This window comes from Chiloscyllium punctatum, chromosome 29 (assembly GCF_047496795.1).
Source record: "Chiloscyllium punctatum isolate Juve2018m chromosome 29, sChiPun1.3, whole genome shotgun sequence".
Taxonomy (NCBI): Eukaryota; Metazoa; Chordata; class Chondrichthyes; order Orectolobiformes; family Hemiscylliidae; genus Chiloscyllium; species Chiloscyllium punctatum.
The window spans coordinates 16456889-16478884 of record NC_092767.1 but is presented as its reverse complement, the minus strand read 5'-3'; the positions used below and the strand labels follow the sequence as shown (position 1 = coordinate 16478884).

At 41.8% G+C, this 21996-nt stretch overlaps 1 pseudogene; it reads left to right on the top strand.

Annotated features, from left to right (window-relative positions):
- Positions 1-970: 970 nt before the first annotated feature.
- LOC140454413 (NACHT, LRR and PYD domains-containing protein 3-like) lies at positions 971-21127 on the top strand (annotated as a pseudogene).
- The last annotated feature ends 869 nt before the right edge of the window (positions 21128-21996 follow it).

Below are 21996 nucleotides of genomic sequence, written 5' to 3'. Positions count from 1 at the left end.
ATATTCCAAAAGTGTCCCAGAGATATTCTCTGAAACAATCCAATGTCCTGTACAGCTTCAACTCATTGTTCCTTTTGACAATGTTCTATGCCCACTCACAGACACCCTTGACCCTGGAACAAGGGAGACCATGCACCTTCCTGGTCCCTTTTGCAGCCATAGAAATGCCTATGGAGACCCCTATTAGTACTGGTTTTCTGTAATTTGATCCTACCTGTTGAACAACAGTGCCAGCTGTGGTAGCACTGTTCTGGCAGCTGCTGTTGTTATCCCCTGATCGGGCCCTACCCACCACTCCACTCCTCTCCTATCAACATCCAGAACGGTCTACTTGTTGGAGATGGTTTAGCCACAAGGGTGTCCCAGTCTCCAACTGCCTGTCCCTTCCAGCTACCTGCCTGAACCTTGGTAGTGACCACGATATAAAACTCCTGTCTATGACGCCCACCACCCACTTTCCTGAATGCCCCGAGGTGTGTCCCCAAACTGACCCATGTAATCTGACAGAAGCTCCAACTGGACAGTTCCCACAGGTTTGGTTGGCATGACTGTTCAAACTGTCTCTTATTTCCCACATTCAACGTGATAAGCAAACTACCCAGTGAACTGCCATTTTAATCTTCTAACAACTATTTCATTGAAAATTAATGCCTGTTAAAATTAACTTACAGTAAACTAGATAGCCCTAGAATTAAAATCTCATTAAAGAACAATAAATATGCAATTAATTCTAGAAATAGCAGTCTCGGTCCCACTCTTAATCCCAGGACTGTACTGCTCCCCCACCAGCCTGACTCCCATTGCCCTTAAACCTGATGGGGAGGGCAAGGTGAATGGAGGTTTCAGGTAAGAACAGAGTGAGTCATCTGACCGTTACTGCCCAATCAGCAGCCCTTCTGTCCAAAACGTTACTTTGGCATTGTGACGTCACTCCCCTCCAGGTCTGGCCCCGGAAGCTCCTTCCGCTGCCTCAGCCCCTCAAGGTGTGTCCTCAAACCCGAGCCCGCTCCTTCGGGATTGATGTGGAAGCTCCCACTGAGTGAGACCGTTTCATGCCGGGTCACAGGAAGCCTTGACTGTGCTGGGTGTTGACAGTGTCAGTTAAATATTAATCTGCTCAACCTGTCACTGAGAGAGGTGTGAAAAAGGGGATAAATCGGGATCACCTTCTTCTGTGCTGTCGATCTCTACGACAATCATATAACCAGAAGGTAACACTCTGAGATCTTAATCAAGGTGCGGGAACAAATGACTGCAGATGCTGGAATCGGAACTGAAAACAACAAATGCTGGAGATCACAGCGGGTCAGATAGCATTCACAGAGGGAGAACAAGCTAACGTTTCGAGTCTAGATGACTCTTCATCTTAATCAATACAGTTAAATATTTTTAGTGTTTTGATATCAACACGATCTATTTGCTGTTATTAGAATGTAGTTTGCTTCCATTTGTTGAATAGCAGCAGCAACAAAATTCCGCCAGCATTTTGATCAGTCTAACAACAATGGTACATATTCTTTTGTTTAGCTTGTGAACAAATGCAAAATTATGACGGATGGAGTAAATGTGGGACAAATACAATGTACTTCAATGAAAGGAAGAAATGGAAAAGGTAAAGTTCAAAGATCAGTTGTGTTACTGGCAATATTCCCTGATGAGTATCAGACCCTCCAGGATAGAATGTTACAATTTCAGGAAAGGCTGAGAAGTAACTGTTGCTATCAGAATGGGAAACAGCATGGCAGGCATCTCAGGAGACTGCATAGCCTGAGCACAACTTGCAGATGAATGGTATTTGGTGCTTGGCCACTGGGCAGACCACCAATGAACAAAAACAGTTGTTTTATCCCCTCATACATGATCTGTGGCAGCAGGAGAGATTATCTAGGCTCACGATCCTGCTACATGGAAACACAATTCAGTTTACTGAACCAGCTCATAACATCAATTGGATGGCCAGGCTGGTTGTAAACAGGTCTTGGCAGTGTGGCTGTGGAGGGAGGTAACTATCTGTCCTTCTGTGGTTCCATTCAAGCCCGGGTGTCCTTGGAGATGGGGCGCAGAATGTCCATCTCAATGCCTTTAGAGGGATGGAGCACCACAGAGGCATACAGTGCTTAATTTCCCGTCCAACTCCATTTCGACTTTATCCCTTTCCTCTCTTCCTACTATGTCCGCTGCCACGTTTATATTTGGTATTGCATTGCCCAAAAAAGGCTGCGCTTGTAAATCATCAATTGGATATACATGAGTTTTTACTGGTGGTGGCTGCTCATTATACAAAAAAAAGAAGTTGCAGTGGGAAAGAACTCATTTTTGTGTGATAACACTTCTGGGTAGAAATATAGACTAATAAAACACAGCAATGAAGGGCTCCTATGGTGCAGGGTTAGAATTCTTAAGTGTGTTCAAGTTCAGCCTGCTACCCTAAATGTGTAATATCTATGGGCAGAGTGATTAGAAATAACTAATGAGAACTGAAACAATTTAAGTTTTTGACCCTGTCATGTAGGAGGAGAAAGAGACCATTAATCCTTGTGAAAATGCTACATAAAGACAGGAAGAGTCTGCAAGTAAAATCGCACAATTATTTATTGCAAATTAATATTTTGTATCAATGGTTGAAAGTAGAAGGTTTTTGGTGTGATATTTCTTTAGCTTTTTACATCAGATTTTTTAATTGCATGTTTTGTTCACTTTCTTCTGACAGACGGTGATGGAAAAGGAATTAGTCAATTGCTGAATAGTTACAGCGACAGGGAGTTAAACCTGATTACCCGATTCTACTGTGAGAGATTGGAGGATGCAATATTAGACTTGGTGGAGAGCATTGCCCTGACATTAACAGCAACTGATTCATTGAGCAATGGAAATTACGCTGTAAGTTATATTATAGAATTTTTCCATTATTCTATTATTAATCAGTAAAATGATTGAAGTGGGCATGTATTTGAAGGAACCTTTGGAAGTTTCAGGAAAAGTAACAAGGTTGTGCATCTCATTAATGATATGAAAAACAGTAAAAGTAAGGGTCAGGGGTACAAAAATAAAAATGCACCAGAAAATAGAAAATACTGAAACAATATTTTTTTCAAAAGAAAAAAAAATAATGAAAAGTTGTTTACTTGAAGGACCGATAACGAACTGAGAGCAAAATAGAAATTAGTGAGGTGGGACCCCATGGCTTAGTGGTTCGTGGATGAAATCATGTGATGATGAAAACCACATGACAGAGAATGTCAGGATAACAGATCAGTTTTAGCGAGATGGAAGAAATGCCATGATGAATATTTCACTGGGAAGAATAGCTTGTGTGTGCTCTGCAAGCAACAAGATTCTAGCAGAGAGCACAAATAAAAATACCATGGTGGGGAGGGATTGGGGTCAGCGGTTTTAAGGGAGACACTGGAATACCCATTGAGTTCCGTTTCCAAATCGATTATGATGGAATTCTTCAGTTTATGTTGTATGCAGCTTTTGGTTTAAGCCCGAACACTATGGTCATTGTGTCATTCAGAACTGAGAGAGCTAAGTTTGGCTCGACCTAGAAATAAGTGAAACATTGCCATGGGCGGCACGGTGGTTTAGTGGTTAGCATTGCTGCCTCACAGCACCAAGGTCCCAGGTTCAATTCCAGCCTCAGGCAACTGCCTGGGAGTTTGCACGTTTCTCCCCGTGTCTGCGTCGGTTTCCTCCGGGTGCTCCGGTTTCCTCCCACAGTCCAAAGATGTGCAGGTCAGGTGAGTTGGCCATGTTAAATTGCCCATAGGTTAGGTGCGTTCGTCAGAGGGAAATGGGTCTGGGTAGGTTACTCTTCGAAGGGCCTGTTTCCACACTGTAGGGAATCTAAAAAAAAAAAGAAATGTGTTGTCAAGTTTTAAACAGGTCACCTTATGAAGTTCAAGTTCAAGTACCAGTAAGGTGCCACTCATGTCACTGAGGCAGGTAATGTTGAGGGACTCTTGAAGAAGTGTCCTGTCCAGATCATCAAAAGTGAGGAATTACAACCCCTTGTGAAGTTTTTTTGACTTGGTAGATTAGATTAGATTCCTTACAGTGTGGAAACAGGCCCTTCAGCCCAACAAGTCCATACCGACCCTCCGAAGAGTAACCCTGAAGAAGGGCTTATGACCGAAACGTCGATTCTTGTGTTTCTTGGATGCTGCCTGACCTGCTGCGCTTTTCCAGCAACACATTTTCAGCTCATCCTTAAATACAGGTGAGGTGCCGGAGGACTGGAAGGTTGCTCATGTTGTCCCCCTTTACAAGAAGGGTAGTAGGGATATTGCGGGTAACTCCAGACCAGTGAGCCTGGCATCGGTGGTGGGAAAGTTGCTGGAGAAGGTACTGAGGGATAGGATCTATTTATATTTGGAAAACAATGGGCTTATCAGTGATAGACAACATGGTTTTGTGCGGGGGAGATCATGCCTTACCAACTTATTAGAGTTCTTTGAGGAAGTGACCAAGTTGATAGATGAAGGAAGGGCTGTTGATGTCGTATGCATGGACTTTAGTCTACTATGGGGAACCTTATCAAATGCCTTACTAATGGAGAAAGTGAAGTCACATGGTGTGCAGGGTGTTCTAGCTAGGTGGATAAAGAACTGGTTGAGCAACAGGAGACAGAGAGTAGTAGTTGAAGGGAGTTTCTTGAAATGGAGAAAGGTAACCAGTGGTGGTCCACAGGGGTCAGTGTTGGGGCCACTGTTGATTGTGATATACATAAATGATCTGGAAGGTTGGTATGATCAGCAAGTTTGCAGATGACACGAAGATTGGTGGAGTAGCAGAAAGCATAAGGGACTGTCAGAGAATACAGGAGGGTATAGATAGACTGGAGAGTTGGGCGGAAAAGTGGCAGATGGTTTTCAATCCAGACAAATGTGTGGTGATGCATTTAGGCGAGACTAATTCAAGAGTGAATTATACAATGAATGGAAGAGCCTTGGGAAAAGTTGATGAGTAGAGAGATCTAGGAGTGCAGGTCCATTGTACCCTGAAGGTTGCTGCACAGGTGGATAGACTGGTCAAGAAGACATACAGTATGCTTGCCTTCATTGGATGGGGTATTGAATATAACAGCTGGCAAGTCATGTTAAAATTGGACAAGACATTGGTTCGGCCACATTTAGAATACTGTGTACAGTTCTGGTCGCCACATTACCAAAAGGATGTGGACGCTTTGGAGAGGTTGCAGTTTAGGTTTACGAGGGTATTGTCTGGTCTGGAAGGTGTTAGCTATGAAGGGAGGTTGAGTAGGTTAGGTTTATTTTCATTAGAAAAAAGGAGATTGAGGGGGATCCTGATTGAGGTTTACAAAATCATAAAGGATATAGACAGGGTGGATAGAGGTAAGCTTTTACCCAGGGTGAAGGATTCAATAACAAGAGGTCACGCTTTCAAGGTGAGAGATGGAAGAGTTAAGGGGGATACACACGGCAAGTACTTCACACAGAGGGTGGTGGGTGTCTGGAGCGCGTTGCCAGCAGAGGTGGTAGAGGCAGGCACAGTAGATTTATCTAAGATGTGTCTGGGCAGATGCATGAGTAGGTGGGGAGCAGAGGGATACAGATGCTTCGGAATTGGGCGACAGGTTTAGACAGTACATTTGGATCGGCTTAGGCTTGGAGGGCCGAAGGGCCTGTTCCTGGACTGTAAATTCTCTTTGTTCTTCGTTCTTTGTAAGCACACATGTTGAAAAGGCAAAACTTCATGCAGTTGCAGTGATGTTAATATTGTGTCTGTTGGTGAGCTGAAGGATATTTATGACTTCAATTATTGGCGTTTCATGATGTTATCAGAACTAGTTACCCAAATTGTCCCAAATACCATAATGACCGTTGATATCCTTTCAATTCTTACTGCAATAAAATCCTGGTAATTACAAACTTTTCAATGTTTCCTACAAAATTTCTAATTTATTGTTTTGGATTTCCTTTTTGTTTCTTTGGATATAGCAGTGAAACTAGTCCACTTTTAATGTAGGAATTCAATGAAGGTGTTGTGGTTCTAGCTATTAAAGTGACAACATGGATCTCATGTTCGCATCATAGTTCAAGTGTTATGGATTCAAACCCAAACCCCAAAACTTCCACTTCCAATATTGTAGAGTCCGGTTTTGTTTATCACATAACTTGTTAACTGCAAGTTTCATGTCATATCCAATAGATTCCTCTATTCCTGATGAAGGGCTTTTGCCCAAAACATCGATTTTCCTGCTTCTCGGATGCTGCCTGAAATGCTGTGCTTTTCCAGCACCACTCTAATCTAGAATCTGGTTTCCAGCATCTGCAGCCCTTGTTTTTGCCGACTACTAATGTCTCCCTCATAGTACTTCTTCACAAGGGGAGGGAAGGTCTCATCAGTGTGCTGAGATTAATATTCTTCACCAATGGAACATCATTAATGTAACAGCTTTTCACAATTCCGACACTGCTGTTTATCATTTTCTCTCTTTCATTGTTTTCCTTTCTATTTCTTCCTTTTCTGGTTTATTCCATTGTTCTTCCTTTGTTTCTTTCTTTCCCATCTTTTTCCCTCATTTCCTCCATCAATTCATTCTTCCATTCCGTTCCTTCATCTATTGTTTCCCTTTTCCCGTTTCCCTTTCTATTTTACCTGTTCTTCTCTTTTATTCCAGTATATCCGTAATCTGTCAGAGCATCAACAGAGAAAGGAAGCAGCAAAACATCTTCTGAGCACAGTGACCAAAACCAATGGCTGCAGAGAACGAATATTTTGGGAAACATTGGTGAAAATGCAAGAATCAAAGCCAAAACTGAAACTCATTCTGAAAGAAATTCAGAGCAGAGGTATTGTACGGTCCAATTATTTCTAGCAATCAAACATGGTTGCCTCTTTAATGGGTGAGGTTGCCACACACTACTAATGAAATGAAACATCTTTCCCAGGTTTTGACTTGCTTTATAATGCACGCATCGGAGAGATGGAAGGAGAGCTATCAGATCACCTCAAAGGTAAGTCAAAATAAAAGTAATCGTTAATCATAAAAATGTACTGCATTAATTAAGTTCTAACATTTTATTTGTGTCTCACATTTCATCACTGAAAGGAAACAAACCCTCCAAATTATTACCATTAACTGTTTCTATAAAATGCAATCAAAGTTACAACACGAAGCAAATGAACTGGAACTTGGGCATGGACAGTGTTCTATCTGCCACAAAATCAATGCCACATGTGTGATATTGAGCTTTGTTGGAAATTGCTGAATGCTCATTTTGATTTTCCCAGCTGCTCTGGAGCAGACTGAGCCCAACTTTCCAGTCTTAGATGCTGAACCACAAGGTCACAATCAGCTTTGCAAGTCAGTTGGTTTCAAAATCTTCCCTGGTACTTTGTCAGGCCATTATTTCTTTTCCCTTCAGTCACATCAGGATCTGAAAAGAAGTCTTGCTTTGACTGTCAATACTAGGCCTTAGGGTGCCTTTATGCAAATGTAAACCTCAATATCACCAGAGTCTCAGAGTCTACAAAGTCTATATTGGGCTGGAGTCACATAGAGCTCCAGACCCAGTTAAAGCTTGAATCAAATACATGACAGACTGAGTAAAGATGATGTCATTTATAGGATCACATTTGGTTCTAGACTAGTTACTGATGAAGTCAGATCTGGTGAATACAGAAGTTAGAGTATGGTCCCACAGTGTGGACAGAGTGAACTGATATGTATGTACTGGTTGAAGAAGGTCTTGATTCATATGTCGGCTCCACCCTGGGCAATGACTTGAAACACACATTGACCTAAAGAAGGTGAGGATATGGGTCACGTATAGAAACAGAATCTTTAAACATCCAAGTGTCATATTTCTACCAACTGCATATGTAGTAGAGTTCAACATGTATCAGATTGCACACATGTTGTTTGGGCATTGAATGAAGGCACAAATAGGGCTACAATGATATTAGCTTGACCGAATTGATCAACCAGGACTAGATAAGGAATTGTTTTTCAATAAGTCACATATCCCAGAAACACATTTCTACACACAGTACTGAAACATTGGATTTGTGAAGAGCCCATATTTGCTGAAATCTTACTGACGTCAGGTGGCTGTGTCAAAGACTGTACTCAATTGTCTGGCCTGGCAATTAGTTGACTTGGAAACTTATTTAGGCTCATATCGAGATAAGATTTGCTTCATCTATGTCTCGGACTTGTTAAAACATGAAATCAAATATGGGGTCAAGCTGGGTATAGGTACATTCACACGAAGATTCAGAATAGATAGGGAGTCCATTCACATACAATCTTAGACTGTACAATGAGAGGCTTCAGCTTTCGCACTGAAATGGACAATGAGTTGATAAAATTGGTGGAAGATCCCAATGTGATCCTTATACATCGACAGTGTTATTTTATAATTATGGTTCACATAGCACATTTAATTGTATCACTGGTTTTCATCCTGTTCCCAACAGTAAGCATTGAAAAAGTGAGAGTTATGCACAGTCCCTATTCAGCCAGTGGGCTATATGTTTACATTAGGTATAAATTGTCTGAGATTGAAGCAGACATCAATCTTAGAAACACTCTGATACTATCTCCACTAGGGACAACAGACAAAACAAAAATGAATGCAGTAAATAATAATAAGTGAACAATGTGATAATATTTGGCTTCTCAGATGTTCCAATGTTAAATTCTCCTCAAATGGAGATGGAGATGACGATAGAGTGGAGGGGCTTGTCTGTTATAATGTAAAATCTACTATAATTCAGTATTTATTCGGCAAGATTAATTTCTAGCACGGCGGAGTAAAATTTGGATTTGACTCCCATATTTTGTATTGCTACCCAACTCAAACTCCTTGCTTCTCGTTAATTGTTTTAATGTAGTTAATTAACAAATAAGAACAATGCCAACATAATTTTGATCATTGTCATGAAAGGTATGCAAGATCAACACAAGCAACACCTCCTCCATCAAACTGAGCATGTGTTCAAACACACCATCAAAGGAGACAGCAAAATAACGACCATTTCCCTCACTGATCGATATACAGAGCTTATCATTATTTCCACTCTGCGTGAACGGAGACTAGTGGAACATGAGCTCCTTTCCAGAGGCAGAGAACATGAAGAATGGCAGCGGAAGTACGTCACCAGTGAACTTGAAAAAATCCGGATTGATCAATTATTCAGGAGCAGTTTTGGTCACTCCAGCCTGTCTGGCACCACGGTGGTTAGCGGAGTGGCTGGCATTGGTAAGACAACAATGGTGCAGAGGATGGTCCATAAATGGGCAGCAGGAAACATCTATCCTCAGTTCCAATTTGTTCTACATTTCACATTTCGAAATCTTAATGCCATCAACAGAGCCATTTCTCTGACTGAAATGGTATTGGATCAGTACCCTTATTTAGCAAAGATAATTGAAGATATCTGGATGAAACCTGAATATCTTCTCTTGGTTTTTGATGGATTAGATGAGTACAAACACCAGATTGATTTCACTGGCCACGTGGCTGGTGATGTCTCTGCGAATCACTGTGTTGCGCCTGACTGCAGATGTGAAGTTTTTGAAATGGTGCACTCCCTGGTACAGCAACAGCTGCTCAGAGGTTGTTCTGTGCTGGTTACCAGCCGGCCGACTGCCCTTAACTCATTGGAAAAGGCCAATGTCAACCTTTGGGCTGAGATCCTGGGCTTTCTTGCTGATGAAAGAAAAGAGTTTTTCAGAAAGTTTTTTGGCAGTGAGCAACTCGCTACCAATGTCTTCAAACACGTCGAGGAGAATGAGATCCTGTACACCATGTGCTACAACCCTTCATATTGCTGGATCATTTGCTCAACCTTAGGCCCGCTCTTTACACAGCTGAAGTGCAAGCAACCTCTTCCCAAAACCATCACTCAACATTTCTCCATCTACCTTTCCAACCTCTTGGACAACCACAAGCGAGATGTTGAGGACCAGCGGATGGTTTTACAGCGACTCGGGGAGTTGGCTTACCAGGGAGTTTTGAAAAGGAGAATTGTTTTTAATGAGAATCACTTCATTCAGCATCAGCTGGAGTCCAGCAAATTCATTTCAGGATTCATGATGGAGATCTTGGAAAGGGATGACACAGCTAAAAACATTGTGTACACATTTCTCCACCTTACCATCCAGGAATTCTTGGCCGCCCTGGCTCAGTATTTGAGTCCAAAGCATCAGAATGTGGTGGAAATGCTTCACTGTGCTTTTAAGAAGGATGATGGTCGGTTTGAGATTTTTATTCGATTTTTAGTTGGTCTTTCAACACCCACTTCATCCTGAAATCTGGAACCGTTCCTGGGTCCGCTGTCTCATCACACGACCTGTCAGGTGATAGACTGGCTGCAGGCCAATGTTCAGGCAGAAATCAAAAACCTGGACAGAGTCACTGGAAAGAGGAAACTGCTGAACACATTCCATTATTTGTCGGAGTCTCAGAATAGAGCTTTAGTTCAGAAGACCATTGGATCTGTGGAACGTTTGAACTTTGGGGACTCCAATCCAAAGAATGCACTGAGATTGAACCCAATGGACTGTTTTATAATGTCTCATGTTGTACAACTTTGTGAATCAGTGATGGAGTTGAATTTGGAGAAATGTTATATTCAGGAGGAGGGGATCAAACGATTGGCCCCTGCAATCCACAAGTGCAAAGTTCTAAGGTATGTTTGATCCGGATGAAATTAGATAACATGTCAGCAATGACCCATTGATTTTCTCTTATAAATTCCAACTGATATGAATTTCATAGGATCATAGAATCTCTACAGAGCAGAAAACGGTCATTTGGACCATCCCGTCTGCTTCAACCCTCTGAAGTGCATCCCATCCAGACCCCTCCCCTATCCCTGCATTTCCCAAGGGACATGAAAGGCTATAGAAAAGATTTAGAAGGATGTTGCCAGGGTTGGAGCGTTTGACCTAAGGGAGAGGCTGAATGGACTGGGACTGTTTTCCCTGGAGCATTGAAGGCTGAGGGTGACCTTATATATAGAGTTTATAAAGTCATGAGGAACATGTTAAGGGTAAATAGGCAAGGTCTTTTCCTTGGGATCTGGGAGTGAGAGGGGAAAGATTTAAAAGGTACTGAAGGGGCAACTTCTTCACGCAGGATGGTGTGGGTATGGAATGAGCTGCCAGGGGAAGTGGGGGAGGCTGGTGCAATTACAACATTTAAAAGGCATCTGGATGGGTATATGAATAGGAATCATTTAGAGGGATATGAGCCAAATGCTGGCAAATTTGATTAGATTAATTAAGAATATCTGGTCGGTATGGATGAGTTGGACCAAAGGGTCTGTTTCCTTGTTGTACATCTCTATGACTCTATAACCCATCTAGTCTGCACATCCCTGGAAACTATGGGCAATTTAGCACGATCAGTCCATCTAGCCTGCACATAGATGACTGTGGGAGGAAACCAGAGTACCCAGAGGCAACCCCCGCAGACACTGGGCGAATGTGCAAACTCCACACTGACAGTCACCCAGGGGTGGAATCAAACCCAGATCCCTGGTGCTGTGAGGAAACAGTGCTAATTGTTGAGCCATTTGTCACTATAGTAGCTGAATCACAATTACTATTCGTTTTTTTTCTGAGAGTCAAGGAGTTTTCCATGCTTTTTATTTATTTTTAATGCTACTACTGCATTGACCTTGATACTGAGTGAAAACTATAATAGAAAAAAAAGCACCAGGCTAACTTAGTTGGTCTTACACTGTGAGACATTCAAAAGCCACAAGGAGTCTGGCAAAGTCTTTAACTAGTACTATGACAAGGAAACAAAGAACCGAGCCAAATCATCGTACCTCTGTGTTCACAACAGAGTAAAATTAAAACCTTCAAAGATTTTAACCTGAACGATTCCTAACCAGACTTTATAACCAATCGCAGACTCTGTTGATAATGAAACCTAGACGGTGGGTTAATAACTGAAACAGAAAAAAGCAATTTATTACCAATATAGGAACTTTAGCAGAGCAAAATTAAACAACAAAGTTTGAAACCAATAACCTTGTTTCCAGGGCAATTCACACAAAAGACAGACAGACAGACAAATAAACACAGTGAAGGGATAATTAAAATAAAGTAACAAAACTGGCCAGATTAAGTGGTTTTCATATCTTATTCTCAATGTATATTTGATGGTTTCTTTGTTAATTTTCTGAAGATATCGATCTGTGCCACCTTTGAATTCACTCTGAGGACTGAAATTCTGAAATAAAGTACAAGGTTAGGCAGGGAGCATTTAAATCTTCATGCTGTAACATCAATAGCTAGGTTCATTCTCTCAAAAGCACAGTCCCAAAACCAACTTAAACCGTGATCTATGTCTATGTTTGACCATGTCGTTCTCTCCCAGAAACAAATGGAAATTGCTGATCTGAGGAAAGCTCATTGGACCAAAATATATCTATCCACAGATGCTGCCAGACCTGCTGCGCTTTTCCCTCAATTTTTGTTTTTGTTTCTTATGTCCAGTATCCGCAGTTCTTTTGATTTTATGTTCTATCCCAGGCTTGTTCACAACAATTCCCAGGTACTGGCCTGATCAATGCCCAAACATTTCTTATCTGGTTCAATGTGCTGCTCTCCCACCGTGCTGAAACATCTACAGGATCCTATTGATCAAGAGCTAACCTGTCATTAACTGTGAGGCCCCACCTCGCGAACAAACAGCAGCTTGTTTGTTTGTTTTGTTGAAACACAAGTTGCTGTCCACAATCCAAAGATCATTTCCAGCTCATTGCAGTTCACTGCTACAAATCAAAATTGATGAAATAATAAATTAAATGAAAAGTTGGCGAATGTTTGAACACTAATCCTAAGAGGCCCTCAATTAAATGAACAGACCTGGTGTGTGACTGAACACAGTTCACTGACAGAGAATAGCAATGGAGATCAGGTGGCAAATCAAACTGTTGAACCCAATCTCTGTTACCAATTGTGTGCCATTGCAGAGATGAATATCATCCTTTGCAGTTTACTTTTACAAACCAAAGCTAATCTGGTATTGTATTTGACCCAACCATTCACTAGATAAATAGTAAGTGAATGCTGTACCTAGTTCAATGTAGAATACGTTGCTAACACAGCAAGGCTGCCATTCATGTATCTGAAACTGTTACGGGTGAGGGTCAGGGTGGGTTTGAAATAGAGGTTCAACAGTCTGTGATTTACAGGAGGCATGATCTGTCCTTTGTGGTAGCACAAAATTCACCATTCACCTCAGCAGGAGGGAGATTGGGCAGCTCATCACCACATATTTTACATGACTGTTGGGATGAACCATTATCCATTCTGCTTGGAACTGAAAACATGGCTTGTGTATTGTTAAATACAATAGAGATGCAGGAATTTATTGATTGATTGATGTCTATAAGTCTTTTTCTTTGTTGTGTTATCCAAGCAGGGCAATAATGCCTCACAATTAACCATTGCTTTTACTCTTTGCTGGATTACATTTGGATGAGTTCAATGGAATATAATTGCACAAATGTTTAAAAAAATTGGAGATAAGACAATCAATTTTCTGTCTTGCGTTCAACTTGTCAGAGTCAAATAACATGGAAACAGACCCTTTCCAGTCCATGCTGAACGTAATCCCAAACTAAACTAGTCCCACCTGCCTGCTCCAGGCCCATATCCCTCCAAACCTTTCCTTCTCATGTATTTATCGAAATATCTTTTAGAATCATAGAGATGTACAGCACGGAAACAGACCCTTCAGTCCAACCTGTCCACGCCGATCAGATATCCCAACCCAACCTAGTCCCACTTGCCAGCCCTGGCCCATCTCCCTCCAAACCCTTCCGATTCATATACCCATCCAAATGCCTCTTAAATGTTGCAATTGTACCAGCCTCCACCACATCCTCTGGCAGCTCATTCCATACACATACCACCCTCTGCGTGAAAAGGTTGCCCCTTAGGTCTCTTTTATATCTTTCCCCTCTCACCCTAAACCTATGCCCTCTAGTTCTGGAATTCTCAACCCCAGGGAAAAGACTTTGTCTACTTAGCCTATCCATGCCCCTCATACTTTTGTAAACCTCTATAAGGTCACCCCACAGCCTCCGATGCTCCAGGGAAAACAGCCCCAGCCTGTTCAGCCTCTCCCTATAGCTCAAATCCTCCAGCCCTGGCAACATCTTTGTAAATCTTTTCTGAACCCTTTCAAGTTCAGAACACCTTTCCAATCGGATGGAGACCAGAATTGCACACAATATTCCAACAGGGGCCTAACCAATGTCTGCTACAGCCGTATTGTTTGAAATATGTGTTCACTAGTCACCAACTAATTCAGTCAGAATAGTTATGCAAGATTTCAATCTGTTTTCTAATACTGCACAACACTGTTCTATCTGCCCATGCCTCAGTGTGTCAATGAGAAACAATTGGATGGAGTTTCTGTAAGGTGAAGTTTATGCTATGTTAATCAGAGAGATTGTTTTTTCCTTCTTGTCTGTTAGGCTGAATGACAATAACATTGGAGATACAGGAGTCAACATTTTGTCTGCATCTTTGGTGCATTCGGAATGCAAAACAAAGCGATTGGAGTAGGTAATCTTCCCAACATTAACCCCAAATTTTATGTGCAATGATTTGTGGCAAGTCGGGAATTTGCTGTATCTTTGGCATGACCACTGTTGAATATATAGGGGAAGGTGAGGACTGCAGATGCTGGAGATTAGAGTCAAGAGTGTGGTGCTGGAAAAGCACAGCCAGTCCGGCAGCATCCGAAGAGCAGAAGAATCGATGTTTTGAACATAAACCCTTCATTAGGACTCTTGATGAAGGGTTTATGTTCGAAATGTCAATTTTCCTGCTTCTCAGATGCTGCCTGACCGGCTGTGCTTTTCCAGCACCACATTCTTCGATCTTGCTAGACTGCACCTGGAGTATTCTGTTCTGTTCTGCACAACAAGTATATATTAGACTTCAATCAAATTTCAACAGGAAGATATTAGGGAGAAATTGAATCAGAATCTTTTTGTGGAAATTATGGTCACATGGTAACCAATGGAGATGTTTAAAATGCTGAATGATGGGACAGGGTCGTTAGCTAAAAGATCGAGGAAAGAGCATTATTTTAAAGTTACAGTTAAGCCATCATTCAGGAGCCAGTTCAAACCACACTTCCAACTAGAGAAGCACAATTTTCAGATTCTCAACAAAAAGAGTTGTTAAGATTCAGAGACGAAAGTAAAAAAGTTAATTTTTTTTCTTCAATTAATACAATTTGGCCTAAGCTGATGTGTTTACATCCCACGTTGTTACAATGCTTGAGGAGAGATGCAGGACATCGGAGAAAGGAAGAAATGACTCATGAAAAGGATTTCATGGATCATGAACATAAGGTCTGAAGATAGATTGCAAACATTGGATCTGTCTCCATGAAGGAAAGGAAGCTGTGATGTAATTTGAATGAAGTATTAAAAATGATAATTTCAGTGGAAAGAGTCGGTAGCAATAAACTGTTCACTGCCATGAAATGATCAAGTATATCAGCACAAAAATTCAAGAAATTGCCAAAAGAAGCAAGAACAATGTGAGATCATCTTTTCTGCACAGTGACTGGTTAAGGTTGGAATGTTGTGCCTGACTGACATCATGGCAGAGGCTGGTTCAACTGAAGTGTTCAAAAAGGAATTAAACTTTGATATGGAAAGGCCCAGTGCACAGGGACACGGGATACAGAGTGGCAGGAAGTGAATTGCTCATTCGGAGCCTCGAATCACCTCCTCCTGCACTGTACCCTGTTTGATTCTTTTCAAAATTAAGAGTAATGCCTTTCAATTAAGGAATAATAGTGTTAAAGACTAAAAGCATTAAAGTTAATTGATTATTAGTTTGTCATTACTGAGTCAAATAAAATGAAAAGGAGGCTGATGGTTCAAAAGCTTTCTCACTTTGTTATGCTGATCCAATTATTGCTCTTCCTTCTCAGTGGAATTTCTTTTATCTTTTCAAGCTGTATTGAAAACTGATTTGTAATTATCAATCTTTAGTTTGCAGGATAACAATCTGACATTAGCTTGCATTGAAGACCTGAGGATGGCATTTAGTCAGAGCGAATCATTGTCAATGCTATACCTGGATGGAAATAAATTCACAGATGATTGCATTCCGAAAATGAGAAACTTCATCATCAACTGCAAGAATTTGGAGCTGATTCAGTGAGTGCATATGTTAAAACATTAAACATTTCCATTGTATTGTAAACAATAATTTCCTTAAGTCATGTCCACAGCAAGTTCTTCAGGGGTGCTTAACATATTAATTCACCTGAACATAGAAAATCAGAACAGCAGCAGGCCATTCAGCCCATAGACCCTGATCTATCATTATATATACCATGAATGATTATCCAACTTTAAACCCTATTCCTGTTTTCTCCTTGATATCCTTGACCCCTTTAACCCTGAAGAACTTTATCTGCCTGGCGTTATAGAGATGTTCAGCACAGAAACAGGCTTTTTTGTCTAACTGTCCATGTTGAACAGATACCCCAAATTAATCTAGTTCAGATGGAGTTTAATTTAGATAAATGTGAGGTGATACAGTTTGGAAAGGCAAATCAGGGCATGACTTATACACTTAATGGGAAGGTCCTGGGGACTGTGCTGAACAAAGAGACCTTGAAGTGCAGGTTCATAGTTCCTTGTAAGTGGAGTCACAGGTAGATAGGATAGTGAAGAAGGCATTTGGTATGCTTTCCTTTATTGGTCAGAGGACTGAGTATAGGAGTTGGGAGGTCATGTTGAAGCTGTACATGATATTGGTTAGGCCACTTTTGGAATATTCTGCGCAATTCTGGTGTCACTCCAAGAGGAAGGATGTTGTGAAACTTGGAAGGGTTCAGAAAAGATTAACAAAGTTATTGTCAGTGTTGGAGGCTTTGAGCTGTACGGAGAGGCTGAATAAACTCTGTTTTCTCTGGATCGTCGGAGGTTGAGGGGTGACCTTATAGAGGTTTATAAAATAATGAGTCCCATGGTTAGGGTAAATAGACAAGGTCTTTCTCTGGGATGGGGGAGTCCAGAACTAGAGGTTTAGGGTGAGAGGGGAAACATTGAAAAGGGACCTAAGGGGCAACCTCTTCATGCAGAGGGTGGTGCTTGTATGGAATGAGCAACCAGAGAAATGGTGGAGGCTGGTACAATTATAATGTTTAAAAGGCATCTGGGTGGGCACAAGAATAGGAAGGAAATGGGACAAGCGCTGGCAAATGGAAGTAGATTAGGTTAGGATGTGGAGCTGCCAGTGTTGGACTGGGGTATACAAAGTTAAAAATCACTCAACACCAGGTTATAGTCCAACAGGTTTAATTGGGAGCACTAGCTTTCGGAGCGCTGCTCCGGACAACCACCTGATGAAGGAGCAGTGCTCCAAAAGCTAGTGCTTCCAATTAAACCTGTTGGACTATAACCTGGTGTTGAATGATTTTTGGATTAGGTTCGGATATCTGGTCAGCATGGACGAGTTGGACCGAAAGATCTGTTTCTGTGCTGCACATGTCTCTGACTTGTTATGGACCAAGCCAGACCCCCTCAAAACATTTCAAGAAAGTAGCCTAGACCCTAACTTTGCTCGTTGTTTTAAGAAAGTGTAAAGTGGATATTCCAGGAGAGGTGCCATTGGTCAATCCACTTCGTTTTAAACAAAACCAAATTTATTTACAAGATTACCCAATGAAATAGAAGCAAAGAGAACTGAATGCAGAATAGCCTCACCTATCCAAAAACCAAACAGACTTTACCTGTTGTTCCCTATACTTGCAACAATCCCCATAAACACCTTGTGGCGCAAAAGGTAGCATCAAACACCGGGTCTTACAGGAGAGAGATGTCAGACAGAGAGGATCAGCATGAACCTGCTTCTTTCACGTAACTGTTTCTTGGATCAGCAGCCTCAAAACACTCCCTGTCTGCTTTCAGTGAATAGCCAGATGTCCAAAAACCAAATCAAACCAGAGAAAAGCTGAGCTGGGGGAAGTGACCATTCCCCTTTCATTGCACAAATTCTTTTAAAAATAAAACTTTTTGCTGGAGGCAGTATCTGTAGCTATAATCAAACTGGCCCAAAAACCCTTTGAAACCCAAACCTTTTGGAACCTGTGTCTTTTACGATCTCTCTGGGGGGAAGAAAACCAAGTGCAAAAGAACCTTGTTAAAGGAGCAGCATCATCACAGACTCTATTTGACAGCATTTGGCCCTAATCCCCCTCAACCCTTCGCATTCATAAACCCATCCAGATGCCTTTTATATGCTGGAATTGTACCAGCCTCCACTACTTCCTCTGGCAGCTCATTCCAATCTCATACCATCCCACTGTGTGAAAAAGTTGCCCCTTAGGACCCTTTTAAATCTTGCCCCCTCAACTTAACCCTATGCCCCCTAGTTTTGGTCTCCCCCAACCCTGGGGAAAACATCTTGTCTATTTGCCCCACCCATGCTCCTCATTGTTTTATAAACCTCAATAAGGTCACCCCTCAGCCTCCCATGCTTCAAGGGTAACAACCCCAGCCTATTCAGCCTCTCCCTCTAGATCAAACCCTCCAACCCCAGCAACATCCTTGTAAATCCTTTCTGAACCATTTCAATTTTCACAACATCCTACCTATAGCAAGAAGCCCAGAGCTGCATGCAGCATTTCAAAAGTGGCCAAAGCAATGGCCTGCACAGCCACAACATGACGTACTAAAGCAAAGAAATACAGATAGTAGAAACCTGAAACAAAAGCCAAAATTGCTGAAGAAACTCAACAAGCCTGACAGCATCTGTGGAGAGAAAGTAAAGTTAATGTTTCGAGTCCAGTGATCCTTCTTCACAGCTGACTCTGTTTCTCTATCTGTAAACCTGCTGAGTTTCACCAGAAATTTCTGTTCTTTTTGAGAACAATATTTAACTTTTTCTTTCCAACCATTCAGTGTTTTAGCCAACAAACATTCTCTCTGACAGTGAATATCACAGCCTCACCTCAACCTGAGTGAAGAAATTTATCCTCATCTCAGCTCGAAATAGCCTACCCCAGATCCTTAGACATTGACCCTTTGTTCTGGACCTTGGGAACATCTTTCCTGTGTTTACCCTGACCTTTCCTGTTAGAATTTTGTCGGTTTCTAAAAGGTGCCCCATATTATTCTAACCTACAGTGGAAATAGTCCTAACTGATCCAGTCGCTCTTCATTCATCAGTCCTGCTATCCCATGAATCAGTCTGGGAAACCTTTGTTGTATTCCTTCTATGCATGAATGTCCTTCCTTAGATAAGGGACAAAAACTATACACATGACTTCAGGTGTGGTCTCACCAAGGCACTACATGTAGGCAACTCGACAGCCCTGCTCCTGTCGTTGAATCCTCTTCTCTTTTTTTTCTCTTTTTCTGTCTCTCTCTCTCTCTCTGCCTCTGTCTATCTGTCTCTCTCTCTCTCTCTCTTCGCCTCAGCATGCTACTCTCTAAGGGGTTGTGGGAGGGAGAGAGACTGTCACACATCTCCTTCTGGAATTTGTCTTTGCAAAGGAAGTCTGGAGAAAGATGCAGTGGCCTTTGTCAAGGTTCGTCCTGAGTAGCTCCATGACGCAAGACTGTGCTCTTCATTCTGTTCCCCGGGACGCACACCGAGACAAACATCAACTGCTCCTGGAGGACCGTCACCTTGCTTAAAGACACTCTTTGCTCTGCCTTAAAGTTGTTGATTGTTAGTTCCCGCCTGAATCACACACACTGCTGTTTACCCTCCCTTTCCAGGGGTTAATCCAGCTGTTCTTTGACACTGAACAGTCAGCAATCTCCTTCCCTGTTCTAGTGATTCAACTCCCAGAATTTTCCTCAGTCACTTCTCACTACCACCCTATGGTGGATGCTCTTTCTCCTGCTGAGCCCCATGGCCTCTGCGATTCCCATCTCATTAAGTTGAAACAAGTTGTTATTTCTTATTGGTTCCCTTTGCGTGGGTTTCAGGTCTAGTCTGGTTGACAATGTCCTCACGAATTAACGAATTTGGTCCCTTGTGTTGCTACTGAGAATCTGATGCTCCCCAGTCTTTGCCCTTTGCCATTTGAAGCACGTCTTTGAGGTGGTGTTCAAAGTGCAATCGACATTTCAGTGTGAATTGATGAAAAATCAGCAAAATAAAAATCCTTGCCCATATCTGTCTTGATACCAGTCGTTAGGAAGGAGTCATTACCGTGTTAATTATGTGTGTTGTAAACTTTTTAGTGCCGAAGTTGAAACCAGATATCCATCCCATTTTCATTCCATATTCATATCTGAAACATACATGTTTAACCACACATTATATATCAGTCAGAACTATTTAATGTCTTCTGAAAATACCTCTGGGCCAGACCAGGTAAGATTCCCAGATTCCCTTTGGTGATGGACATGAGTGAAGCAGATGTGTATTTACAGCAATCACTGATTAGGTTTGACAATGGTGACTATGAAACTAACTTTCAATTCCAGATGGATTAATTATTTGAGATAAAATTCAGACAGTTGCTGGTATTTGTACTCTAGGTCACTGCATTACAAGTCCAATGTGATTTCCCCCAGTCCAACTACATCCTCAATTTACATCATTCCCCAAATATCAACACCTTAGTTTCTTACAGCACTGTCTGTGTGTGCAGCAGCTCATTAGATTCTCTCTCCCCCACCACTTACACCCATTTGTTACTGTGTAGCTGCTCAAAGATTGATTTCAAAATGTGTGTTTCAATTGGAAAATTATGAATGATTCTGTCATTTGAACTTTATTAATTGGTTGGTTATTAATCATTAATTTCTTTCTTAGATTATGGAGGAATCAGTTCAGTTCAGATGGAAAGAAGCAGGTCCGATCACTGAGAGAATGCAGGGCTGGTGTCCGAGTATTTGTGTGATCAAAGGATCAAGAAATTGCTAACTATTTGGACTTGATATTACTGAGAGGTGTATTTCTCTCACCTCCATCAAGTGAAACACATGAGATATTACATTGGCTCAAGAAAAACTATTCCTGGAATTCTGAAATAGAATGGGAACGATGTGGAGTATTCAGTAGAAACTTTCAGTCGCAGTTGGTGAGTGTCGATGTGTGGGTGATATTCACCGTCGAGCACAGGGAGATGGAGCTGTGACTGTGAAGCTTTTATAAGAGTCCGAGAGATCGCCATCATAGAAACAGGCCTTTCGGCCAGCGTGGCTATGCTGTCCACTTTTCACCGTTAAACTAGTCCCTTTTGCCTGTGTTTGGTCCATGTACCCCCCGTATCTAACCCATCCATACACCTGTCTAAATGTTTCTTAAATGATGAAATTGCACTCACTTCCACCACCTCTGGCAGCCCATTTCAGACACTCACCATCCTCAGTGTAAAGAAAACTGCCTCTCTATACCCTTTTGTATCTCTCCCCTCTCACCTTAAACATATGCCCCAGAGTTTTAGACTCCCTTGGGGAAAAGCTGCTGGCTACCTACCTTATCTACGTCTCTCATGATTTTATAGTTCTGTATAAGGTCACCCCTAAATCTCCTGCGCTCCAGGGGAAAATGTCCCATCCTATCTCATCTCTTCTTGTAGCTCAAACCTTCCAGTCCAGGTAACATCCTAGTAAATCCTTACTGCCCTCTTTCTAGTTTGATAGTTACTTTCTACAGTAGAGCATCTAGAACTGCGTACAGTATTCCAAATGTGACCTCACTCATGTCATAGAGTCATACAGCATGGAAACAGACCCTTCAGTCCAACCTGTCCATGCCAAGCAGATATACCAACCCAATCTAGTCCCACCTGCCAGCACCCCGGCCCAGATCCCTCCAAACCCTTCCTATTCCTATACCCATCCAAATGCCTCTTAAACGTTGCAATTGTACTATCCTCCACCACTTCCTCTGGCAGCTCATTTCATACACGTACCACCCTCTGCGTGAAATAGTTGCCTCTTAGGTCTCTTTTATATCTTTCCCCTCTCATTCTAAACCTATGCCCTCTAGTTCTGGATTCC